Source organism: Pleurodeles waltl, unplaced genomic scaffold (genome assembly GCF_031143425.1).
Source record: "Pleurodeles waltl isolate 20211129_DDA unplaced genomic scaffold, aPleWal1.hap1.20221129 scaffold_390, whole genome shotgun sequence".
Lineage (NCBI taxonomy): Eukaryota > Metazoa > Chordata > Amphibia > Caudata > Salamandridae > Pleurodeles > Pleurodeles waltl.
The window spans coordinates 37,052-48,312 of NW_027150098.1; the positions used below are offsets into that span (position 1 = coordinate 37,052).

Sequence of the window (11,261 nt, forward strand, 5' to 3'; positions counted from 1 at the left end):
TCAAACAGTGAGCAACTGACTGCCGTAAGCTGGCGCAACTCCTCTTGGTGAGCTGTGACAGATGCCCCAGGAGCGTAGTACCTCACGATGGTGAGGGATAGACACAGTCTCTTTTATCTCAGCTTGCCTGTCAGGTGAGGCAGGAAATGCAAATACTGTGAAAAAGCCCAGCGACTCGAACCAGGGACCTTTCGCATGTGAGGTGCGCATGATAACCACTACACTAGACAAACAGACACACTTGCCGGCTTGCTTCATGTGGCTATGCATTGTACTGGAACCACCACACTATGGAAACAGACACACCTGCTTGCTTTATGTGGCTATGCATTGGACTGGGATGCAAGGATGAGGGCCAATGTTCATGACGCTCAAAGCTGAGCCTTCCGGAACACGATCTCTTCCCTTGGAAGAAAGGAACTGGGATCACTTTCATTCCAAGAGGTGATTTCAGAACTGGACCCGAAATTACCATGGAGAAGCACTGTGCATTTAATGTTCCTACGAGCACTGCTGCTCCAGCACAGAAAAGCAGTTGCAAAGAAATCTCGCATACCTTCATGATGCTGAACCGTCTCGACGCCAGTATAAAGCATGTATTGCATTGCAACATGACATCTTACAAGAGTGAAAAGCAGAAATACTCCTGTTTTAAACACAGACTGAACCTATAAAGGGAGGGGTTTGTCTGGGATTTGAACCGAGGTCCTCTCACACCCGAAGAGAGAATCATACCCCTATACCAACTAGACTGCCGCTGCATAGTCATTTGAAACATCTTCTGAAGCGTCTTTCCGAAAAGCAGGGCCATTTGGAGGCTCTCTCTCTCTAAGCGTGCCATAGCAATTGATGTTTTCTGTCAAGGATTTTTTGTTTGTCTCTAGCAAGGCAAGAGGTAGTCAAAATGCCCTGTGCCAGTGAGCTGAACTAGGGCACTGATGTGAAAAGCAGACCCTTTCTGGTAGTTGTAACCCGCTGCAAGTCATGGACCCTTGCACCTTAGACTTCCCAACCAGAAGCACTGAAGGGCCTGCTAGCTCTTGAGCCAGAGGAGCATGCCTCTTGGATTCAAGCACACTTGCTTGATCAGCGCTCGATCAGGCGAGATTTATATTAGTGGCTCATAGGCCTGAAACACTCACCTGGGAGACGCAGGGTGGCTGATTTCCCGGAATGGCCCTTGATGGGGAAATCACCTCCTTTCCCCCGCCTCATTTCAGAATTGTGTGCTAGTCGCAAGACAGTGTTCAGGGGTTCATGGGTACTGCCTACTCCCAGCTGCCTCTCTGTCTTCTTCATGTAAATTGCAAGTCACGAGGAGGCACCATTGCCAATATGCTCCGCCCACCTAACCAAGAAACCTAGTTTGAGCTTGTCTGCCTGTGTTGTTGCAGGGGCAGTGTCTTCTTTGCCCAAAAGGTGGCAGGAGAGCCTCACTTCAAACGATAGAATCAACTGCTTAAGTAGAAACCAGCATGGTAGTTACTGTCATAAAGTGCAGCTCTAACAGAAGGTGTGCCTGAGACGCCCCTTCCAGTAATACACAGAATTTTGATTGAGGGCCCAGCCGATGGGTTGGTGGATTTCTCCTCACATGCCACAGCAGCTTCCAAAGATAGTGGTGTGAGGAGCTGGCTCTGCAAGCAGAGCAAGATTTAAGGGAAGAAAATACACCTGTCAGAAGTGGGATTTGAACACACGCCTCCATGAAGAGACCAGAAGGTTCAGCTTCACTGAAGATCAAGCTCTCTTGAGTCTGGCGCCTTAGACCACTCGGCCATCCTGACAGCCAAAACAGTGTGCAGGTCGGACTCTTCAGTCTGCACTTGTTGATTTTGCCGCTTGCAATGTTCCTATCAAAGTCACAGCTTTAAAGGCCCCACAATATAACATGGCCAAGAAAAAAAAAAAAAAACAGAACAAGAAACAATGCACATGCACGACCACCGAGGGATGCAGATAACTTTTTAGCGTCCTGCAATAGTAAAGCACGTTTTACACAGGTCACAAGTTTTTAAAGGTCATTTCTGTCTAAGTGTGCATTGAGAGAGACTGAGGTTTTAGGGAGCAAACACAAAAGCTGCTGCTGCCAAGTGTTTCTGCCCGGTCTCGAACCGGGGACCTTTCGCGTGTGAGGCGAACGTGATAACCACTACACTACAGAAACAAGCTTGCTTTTTTGACTGAAGGAGCACAGTTCCCCTCATATGTTTGCACGATTTCCTCTATACTTTATCAGCAGTTGCTCGGAATGCGAGGGGTAAGTGTGAAAATTGCAGCGGTGTCAGCCAGCATGCATACACTCAGACGTCCTGAAAAATCCCACAGTTGCGGGCAGAGACAGACAAATATCTGATGCCTAAATGCCAGGAAGGAGAGCCTGTGAAATCATCACACAGGGCGCACTGAGAGCAAGCAGGAAGGAAGCCAAGGCATTGTAATCCATTTTTCGCCTGAGGCAAAAAATATGTTTTGCGCAACAATGCTTCGAGTGGAATGAGAAATGTTGAGGGGTTGTGTATTTTGAGCAGGATTTGATTGTTTTCCGCTAAAATGGGCTCGTCCGGGATTTGAATCTGGGACCTCTCGCACCCTAAGCGAGAATCATACCCCTAGACCAACGAGCCTGGGCACAGAAATGCAACGGCTCCGACCCTGCTCGGAGGGTTGGTGACAGAGAGTGGGAGACTACATCCCAAAGCAAGAAACTGCACATGGTGCTCTCTTCTGCAGTACGACTAGAGTCATTTGCATGGTCTTCATCGAACATGACATAAAAAGCCTCTATCCTTTAGACATTTTGGCCCAGATTTACAAGAAAATGACTAAGCGCGACGCTGTGCCAAATTTGCAAGCCCCACGCGCCGTCATTTTCAAAATGCAGGGAAGCGCCGTATTTAGTAGAATACAGCGCACCCCTGTGCTTCCCCCTGCGCCAGCTCTAAATTAGCTGCTGAGCGCCAGCGCGGCCGTTCTTGCACCATGGTACAAGGATGACTGCGTTGAGGGGGAAATTGTTTTTGTGCAGGAAGGGACACCTTCCTGCCCAAAAAAAAAATCTTCAATGGTGATTTGCTCTTACTTCTATGTGTGCTGCAGAATGCATCACACATAGAAAGAGCAAAAACAAGGAGAAATGAAAACATTTCTCCTCAGTGCGCCACTCTAACGACACCCCTGGGATGGCGTTGGATTTTGGTGCTGACGCAGATTTACGCCAACTCCTAAATCTGGAGCAGCATCAAAATGCTATGGTGTTGCTGTGGCACACTCCCAACAACACCCATTGCACGCCCCTTCCAGGGAACGCGCTGCGTGCTAAGGGGCCGTATTTACAAGGTGGTGTTAAGCCACAAAAAGTGGCTGAACGCCATCTTGTAAATACCGCACAGTGCATAGTGCCACGGGGGCGTCACTAAAAGTGATGCTCCAGTGGCGATAGGACCTTGTAAGTCTGGCACTTTATTTGCTCAAGGTGTGTGTTCTTGGTGAGGGCAGGAAAGCTATTTTCGCTCTCGTACCTTCCTTCCTTGGCTGGCTTGAATGCTGTAGGCTCAGGCTTCATTGCAAAGGTCAAACAGTGAGCAACTGACTGCCGTAAGCTGGCGCAACTCCTCTTGGTGAGCTGTGACAGATGCCCCAGGAGCGTAGTAGCTCACGATGGTGAGGGATAGACACAGTCTCTTTTATCTCAGCTTGCCTGTCAGGTGAGGCAGGAAATGCAAATACTGTGAAAAAGCCCAGCGACTCGAACCAGGGACCTTTCGCATGTGAGGTGCGCATGATAACCACTACACTAGACAAACAGACACACTTGCCGGCTTGCTTCATGTGGCTATGCATTGTACTGGAACCACCACACTATGGAAACAGACACACCTGCTTGCTTTATGTGGCTATGCATTGGACTGGGATGCAAGTATGAGGGCCAATGTTCATGACGCTCAAAGCTGAGCCTTCCGGAACACGATCTCTTCCCTTGGAAGAAAGGAACTGGGATCACTTTCATTCCAAGAGGTGATTTCAGAACTGGACCCGAAATTACCATGGAGAAGCACTGTGCATTTAATGTTCCTACGAGCACTGCTGCTCCAGCACAGAAAAGCAGTTGCAAAGAAATCTCGCATACCTTCATGATGCTGAACCGTCTCGACGCCAGTATAAAGCATGTATTGCATTGCAACATGACATCTTACAAGAGTGAAAAGCATAAATACTCCTGTTTAAAACACAGACTGAACCTATAAAGGTAGGGGTTTGTCTGGGATTTGAACCGAGGTCCTCTCACACCCGAAGCGAGAATCATACCCCTATATCAACTAGACTGCCGCTGCATAGTCATTTGAAACATCTTCTGAAGCGTCTTTCCGAAAAGCAGGGCCATTTGGAGTCTCTCTCTCTCTAAGCGTGCCATAGCAATTGATGTTTTCTGTCAAGGATTTTTTGTTTGTCTCTAGCAAGGCAAGAGGTAGTCAAAATGCCCTGTGCCAGTGAGCTGAAGTAGGGCACTGATGTGAAAAGCAGACCCTTTCTGGTAGTTGTAACCCGCTGCAAGTCATGGACCCTTGCACCTTAGACTTCCCAACCAGAAGCACTGAAGGGCCTGCTAGCTCTTGAGCCAGAGGAGCATGCCTCTTGGATTCAAGCACACTTGCTCGATCAGCGCTCGATCAGGCAAGATTTATATTAGTGGCTCATAGGCCTGAAACACTCACCTGGGAGACGCAGGGTGGCTGATTTCCCGGAATGGCCCTTGATGGTGAAATCACCTCCTTTCCCCCGCCTCATTTCAGAATTGTGTGCTAGTCGCAAGACAGTGTTCAGGGGTTCATGGGTACTGCCTACTCCCAGCTGCCTCTCTGTCTTCTTCATGTAAATTGCAAGTCACGAGGAGGCACCATTGCCAATATGCTCCGCCCACCTAACCAAGAAACCTAGTTTGAGCTTGTCTGCCTGTGTTGTTGCAGGGGCAGTGTCTTCTTTGCCCAAAAGGTGGCAGGAGAGCCTCACTTCAAACGATAGAATCAACTGCTTAAGTAGAAACCAGCATGGTAGTTACTGTCATAAAGTGCAGCTCTAACAGAAGGTGTGCCTGAGACGCCCCTTCCAGTAATACACAGAATTTTGATTGAGGGCCCAGCCGATGGGTTGGTGGATTTCTCCTCACATGCCACAGCAGCTTCCAAAGATAGTGGTGTGAGGAGCTGGCTCTGCAAGCAGAGCAAGATTTAAGGGAAGAAAATACACCTGTCAGAAGTGGGATTTGAACCCACACCTCCATGAAGAGACCAGAAGGCTCAGCTTCACTGAAGATCAAGCTCTCTTGAGTCTGGCGCCTTAGACCACTCGGCCATCCTGACAGCCAAAACAGTGTGCAGGTCGGACTCTTCAGTCTGCACTTGTTGATTTTGCCGCTTGCAATGTTCCTATCAAAGTCACAGCTTTAAAGGCCCCACAATATAACATGGCCAAGAAAAGAAAAAAAAAACAGAACAAGAAACAATGCACATGCACGACCACCGAGGGATGCAGATAACTTTTTAGCGTCCTGCAATAGTAAAGCACGTTTTACACAGGTCACAAGTTTTTAAAGGTCATTTCTGTCTAAGTGTGCATTGAGAGAGACTGAGGTTTTAGGGAGCAAACACAAAAGCTGCTGCTGCCAAGTGTTTCTGCCCGGTCTCGAACCGGGGACCTTTCGCATGTGAGGTGCGCATGATAACCACTACACTACACAAACAGACACACTTGCCGGCTTGCTTCATGTGGCTATGCATTGTACTGGAACCACCACACTATGGAAACAGACACACCTGCTTGCTTTATGTGGCTATGCATTGGACTGGGATGCAAGGATGAGGGCCAATGTTCATGACGCTCAAAGCTGAGCCTTCCGGAACACGATCTCTTCCCTTGGAAGAAAGGAACTGGGATCACTTTCATTCCAAGAGGTGATTTCAGAACTGGACCCGAAATTACCATGGAGAAGCACTGTGCATTTAATGTTCCTACGAGCACTGCTGCTCCAGCACAGAAAAGCAGTTGCAAAGAAATCTCGCATACCTTCATGATGCTGAACCGTCTCGACGCCAGTATAAAGCATGTATTGCATTGCAACATGACATCTTACAAGAGTGAAAAGCATAAATACTCCTGTTTAAAACACAGACTGAACCTATAAAGGTAGGGGTTTGTCTGGGATTTGAACCGAGGTCCTCTCACACCCGAAGCGAGAATCATACCCCTATACCAACTAGACTGCCGCTGCATAGTCATTTGAAACATCTTCTGAAGCGTCTTTCCGAAAAGCAGGGCCATTTGGAGGCTCTCTCTCTCTAAGCGTGCCATAGCAATTGATGTTTTCTGTCAAGGATTTTTTGTTTGTCTCTAGCAAGGCAAGAGGTAGTCAAAATGCCCTGTGCCAGTGAGCTGAACTAGGGCACTGATGTGAAAAGCAGACCCTTTCTGGTAGTTGTAACCCGCTGCAAGTCATGGACCCTTGCACCTTAGACTTCCCAACCAGAAGCACTGAAGGGCCTGCTAGCTCTTGAGCCAGAGGAGCATGCCTCTTGGATTTAAGCACACTTGCTCGATCAGCGCTTGATCAGGCTCGATCAGGGAGATTTATATTAGTGGCTCATAGGCCTGAAACACTCACCTGGGAGACGCAGGGTGGCTGATTTCCCGGAATGGCCCTTGATGGGGAAATCACCTCCTTTCCCCCGCCTCATTTCAGAATTGTGTGCTAGTCGCAAGACAGTGTTCAGGGGTTCATGGGTACTGCCTACTCCCAGCTACCTCTCTGTCTTCTTCATGTAAATTGCAAGTCACGAGGAGGCACCATTGCCAATATGCTCCGCCCACCTAACCAAGAAACCTAGTTTGAGCTTGTCTGCCTGTGTTGTTGCAGGGGCAGTGTCTTCTTTGCCCAAAAGGTGGCAGGAGAGCCTCACTTCAAACGATAGAATCAACTGCTTAAGTAGAAACCAGCATGGTAGTTACTGTCATAAAGTGCAGCTCTAACAGAAGGTGTGCCTGAGACGCCCCTTCCAGTAATACACAGAATTTTGATTGAGGGCCCAGCCGATGGGTTGGTGGATTTCTCCTCACATGCCACAGCAGCTTCCAAAGATAGTGGTGTGAGGAGCTGGCTCTGCAAGCAGAGCAAGATTTAAGGGAAGAAAATACACCTGTCAGAAGTGGGATTTGAACCCACGCCTCCATGAAGAGACCAGAAGGCTCAGCTTCACTGACGATCAAGCTCTCTTGAGTCTGGCGCCTTAGACCACTCGGCCATCCTGACAGCCAAAACAGTGTGCAGGTCGGACTCTTCAGTCTGCACTTGTTGATTTTGCCGCTTGCAATGTTCCTATCAAAGTCACAGCTTTAAAGGCCCCACAATATAACATGGCCAAGAAAAAAAAAAAAAACAGAACAAGAAACAATGCACATGCACGACCACCGAGGGATGCAGATAACTTTTTAGCGTCCTGCAATAGTAAAGCACGTTTTACACAGGTCACAAGTTTTTAAAGGTCATTTCTGTCTAAGTGTGCATTGAGAGAGACTGAGGTTTTAGGGAGCAAACACAAAAGCTGCTGCTGACAAGTGTTTCTGCCCGGTCTCGAACCGGGGACCTTTCGCGTGTGAGGCGAACGTGATAACCACTACACTACAGAAACAAGCTTGCTGGTTTGACTGAAGGAGCACAGTTCCCCTCATATGTTTGCACGATTTCCTCTATACTTTATCAGCAGTTGCTTGGAATGCGAGGGGTAAGTGTGAAAATTGCAGCGGTGTCAGCCAGCATGCATACACTCAGACGTCCTGAAAAATCCCACAGCTGCGGGCAGAGACAGACAAATATCTGATGCCTAAATGCCAGGAAGGAGAGCCTGTGAAATCATCACACAGGGCGCACTGAGAGCAAGCAGGAAGGAAGCCAAGGCATTGTAATCCATTTTTCGCCTGAGGCAAAAAATATGTTTTGCGCAACAATGCTTCGAGTGGAATGAGAAATGTTGAGGGGTTGTGTATTTTGAGCAGGATTTGATTGTTTTCCGCTAAAATGGGCTTGTCCGGGATTTGAACCTGGGACCTCTCGCACCCTAAGCGAGAATCATACCCCTAGACAAACGAGCCTGGGCACAGAAATGCAACGGCTCCGACCCTGCTCGGAGGGTTGGTGACAGAGAGTGGGAGACTACATCCCAAAGCAAGAAACTGCACATGGTGCTCTCTTCTGCAGTACGACTAGAGTCATTTGCATGGTCTTCATCGAACATGACATAAAAAGCCTCTATCCTTTAGACATTTTGGCCCAGATTTACAAGAAAATGACTAAGCGCGACGCTGTGCCAAATTTGCAAGCCCCACGCGCCGTCATTTTCAAAATGCAGGGAAGCGCCGTATTTAGTAGAATACAGCGCACCCCTGTGCTTCCCCCTGCGCCAGCTCTAAATTAGCTGCTGAGCGCCAACGCAGCCGTTCTTGCACCATGGTACAAGGATGACTGCGTTGAGGGGGAAATTGTTTTTGTGCAGGAAGGGACACCTTCCTGCCCAAAAAAAAAATCTTCAATGGTGATTTGCTCTTACTTCTATGTGTGCTGCAGAATGCATCACACATAGAAAGAGCAAAAACAAGGAGAAATTAAAACATTTCTCCTCAGTGCGCCACTCTAACGACACCCCTGGGATGGCGTTGGATTTTGGTGCTGACGCAGATTTACGCCAACTCCTAAATCTGGAGCAGTATCAAAATGCTATGGTGTTGCTGTGGCACACTCCCAACAACACCCATTGCACGCCCCTTCCAGGGAACGCGCTGCGTGCTAAGGGGCCGTATTTACAAGGTGGTGTTAAGCCACAAAAAGTGGCTGAACGCCATCTTGTAAATACCGCGCAGTGCATAGTGCCACCGGGGCGTCACTAAAAGTGATGCTCCGGTGGCGATAGGGCCTTGTAAGTCTGGCACTTTATTTGCTCAAGGTGTGTGTTCTTGGTGAGGGCAGGAAAGCTATTTTCGCTCTCGTACCTTCCTTCCTTGGCTGGCTTGAATGCTGTAGGCTCAGGCTTCATTGCAAAGGTCAAACAGTGAGCAACTGACTGCCGTAAGCTGGCGCAACTCCTCTTGGTGAGCTGTGACAGATGCCCCAGGAGCGTAGTACCTCACGATGGTGAGGGATAGACACAGTCTCTTTTATCTCAGCTTGCCTGTCAGGTGAGGCAGGAAATGCAAATACTGTGAAAAAGCCCAGCGTCTCGAACCAGGGACCTTTCGCATGTGAGGTGCGCATGATAACCACTACACTAGACAAACAGACACACTTGCTGGCTTGCTTCATGTGGCTATGCATTGTACTGGAACCACCACACTATGGAAACAGACACACCTGCTTGCTTTATGTGGCTATGCATTGGACTGGGATGCAAGGATGAGGGCCAATGTTCATGACGCTCAAAGCTGAGCCTTCCGGAACACGATCTCTTCCCTTGGAAGAAAGGAACTGGGATCACTTTCATTCCAAGAGGTGATTTCAGAACTGGACCCGAAATTACCATGGAGAAGCACTGTGCATTTAATGTTCCTACGAGCACTGCTGCTCCAGCACAGAAAAGCAGTTGCAAAGAAATCTCGCATACCTTCATGATGCTGAACCGTCTCGACGCCAGTATAAAGCATGTATTGCATTGCAACATGACATCTTACAAGAGTGAAAAGCATAAATACTCCTGTTTAAAACACAGACTGAACCTATAAAGGTAGGGGTTTGTCTGGGATTTGAACCGAGGTCCTCTCACACCCGAAGCGAGAATCATACCCCTATACCAACTAGACTGCCGCTGCATAGTCATTTGAAACATCTTCTGAAGCGTCTTTCCGAAAAGCAGGGCCATTTGGAGGCTCTCTCTCTCTAAGCATGCCATAGCAATTGATGTTTTCTGTCAAGGATTTTTTGTTTGTCTCTAGCAAGGCAAGAGGTAGTCAAAATGCCCTGTGCCAGTGAGCTGAACTAGGGCACTGATGTGAAAAGCAGACCCTTTCTGGTAGTTGTAACCCGCTGCAAGTCATGGACCCTTGCACCTTAGACTTCCCAACCAGAAGCACTGAAGGGCCTGCTAGCTCTTGAGCCAGAGGAGCATGCCTCTTGGATTCAAGCACACTTGCTCGATCAGCGCTCGATCAGGCGAGATTTATATTAGTGGCTCATAGGCCTGAAACACTCACCTGGGAGACGCAGGGTGGCTGATTTCCCGGAATGGCCCTTGATGGGGAAATCACCTCCTTTCCCCCGCCTCATTTCAGAATTGTGTGCTAGTCGCAAGACAGTGTTCAGGGGTTCATGGGTACTGCCTACTCCCAGCTGCCTCTCTGTCTTCTTCATGTAAATTGCAAGTCACGAGGAGGCACCATTGCCAATATGCTCCGCCCACCTAACCAAGAAACCTAGTTTGAGCTTGTCTGCCTGTGTTGTTGCAGGGGCAGTGTCTTCTTTGCCCAAAAGGTGGCAGGAGAGCCTCACTTCAAACAATAGAATCAACTGCTTAAGTAGAAACCAGCATGGTAGTTACTGTCATAAAGTGCAGCTCAAACAGAAGGTGTGCCTGAGACGTCCCTTCCAGTAATACACAGAATTTTGATTGAGGGGCCAGCCGATGGGTTGGTGGATTTCTCCTCACATGCCACAGCAGCTTCCAAAGATAGTGGTGTGAGGAGCTGGCTCTGCAAGCAGAGCAAGATTTAAGGGAAGAAAATACACCTGTCAGAAGTGGGATTTGAACCCACGCCTCCATGAAGAGACCAGAAGGCTCAGCTTCACTGAAGATCAAGCTCTCTTGAGTCTGGCGCCTTAGACCACTCGGCCATCCTGACAGCCAAAACAGTGTGCAGGTCGGACTCTTCAGTCTGCACTTGTTGATTTTCCCGCTTGCAATGTTCCTATCAAAGTCACAGCTTTAAAGGCCCCACAATATAACATGGCCAAGAAAAAAAAAAAAAAACAGAACAAGAAACAAGAAACAATGCACATGCACGACTCCGAGGGATGCAGATAACTTTTTAGCGTCCTGCAATAGTAAAGCACGTTTTACACAGGTCACAAGTTTTTAAAGGTCATTTCTGTCTAAGTGTGCATTGAGAGAGACTGAGGTTTTAGGGAGCAAACACAAAAGCTGCTGCTGTCAAGTGTTTCTGCCCGGTCTCGAACCGGGGACCTTTCGCGTGTGAGGCGAACGTGATAACCACTACACAACAGAAAC

The 11,261-nt window shown here is 48.4% G+C and overlaps 5 non-coding genes across 5 annotated transcripts; all 5 read right to left on the bottom strand.

Annotated features, from left to right (window-relative positions):
• Positions 1 to 2,094: 2,094 nt before the first annotated feature.
• Positions 2,095 to 2,167, bottom strand: TRNAV-CAC (transfer RNA valine (anticodon CAC)). The gene has a single exon. It is a non-coding gene; the product is annotated as a tRNA-Val (tRNA).
• A 5,024-nt stretch (positions 2,168 to 7,191) lies between these two features.
• TRNAL-CAA (transfer RNA leucine (anticodon CAA)) lies at positions 7,192 to 7,303 on the bottom strand. The gene is made up of 2 exons: positions 7,266 to 7,303; positions 7,192 to 7,237 (listed from the first exon to the last, which is right to left on the bottom strand). It is a non-coding gene; the product is annotated as a tRNA-Leu (tRNA).
• A 306-nt stretch (positions 7,304 to 7,609) lies between these two features.
• Positions 7,610 to 7,682, bottom strand: TRNAV-CAC (transfer RNA valine (anticodon CAC)). Its single transcript has one exon. It is a non-coding gene; the product is annotated as a tRNA-Val (tRNA).
• Positions 7,683 to 10,763: 3,081 nt separating this feature from the next.
• On the bottom strand, positions 10,764 to 10,875 carry TRNAL-CAA (transfer RNA leucine (anticodon CAA)). The gene is made up of 2 exons: positions 10,838 to 10,875; positions 10,764 to 10,809 (listed from the first exon to the last, which is right to left on the bottom strand). It is a non-coding gene; the product is annotated as a tRNA-Leu (tRNA).
• Positions 10,876 to 11,188: 313 nt separating this feature from the next.
• On the bottom strand, positions 11,189 to 11,261 carry TRNAV-CAC (transfer RNA valine (anticodon CAC)). The gene has a single exon. It is a non-coding gene; the product is annotated as a tRNA-Val (tRNA).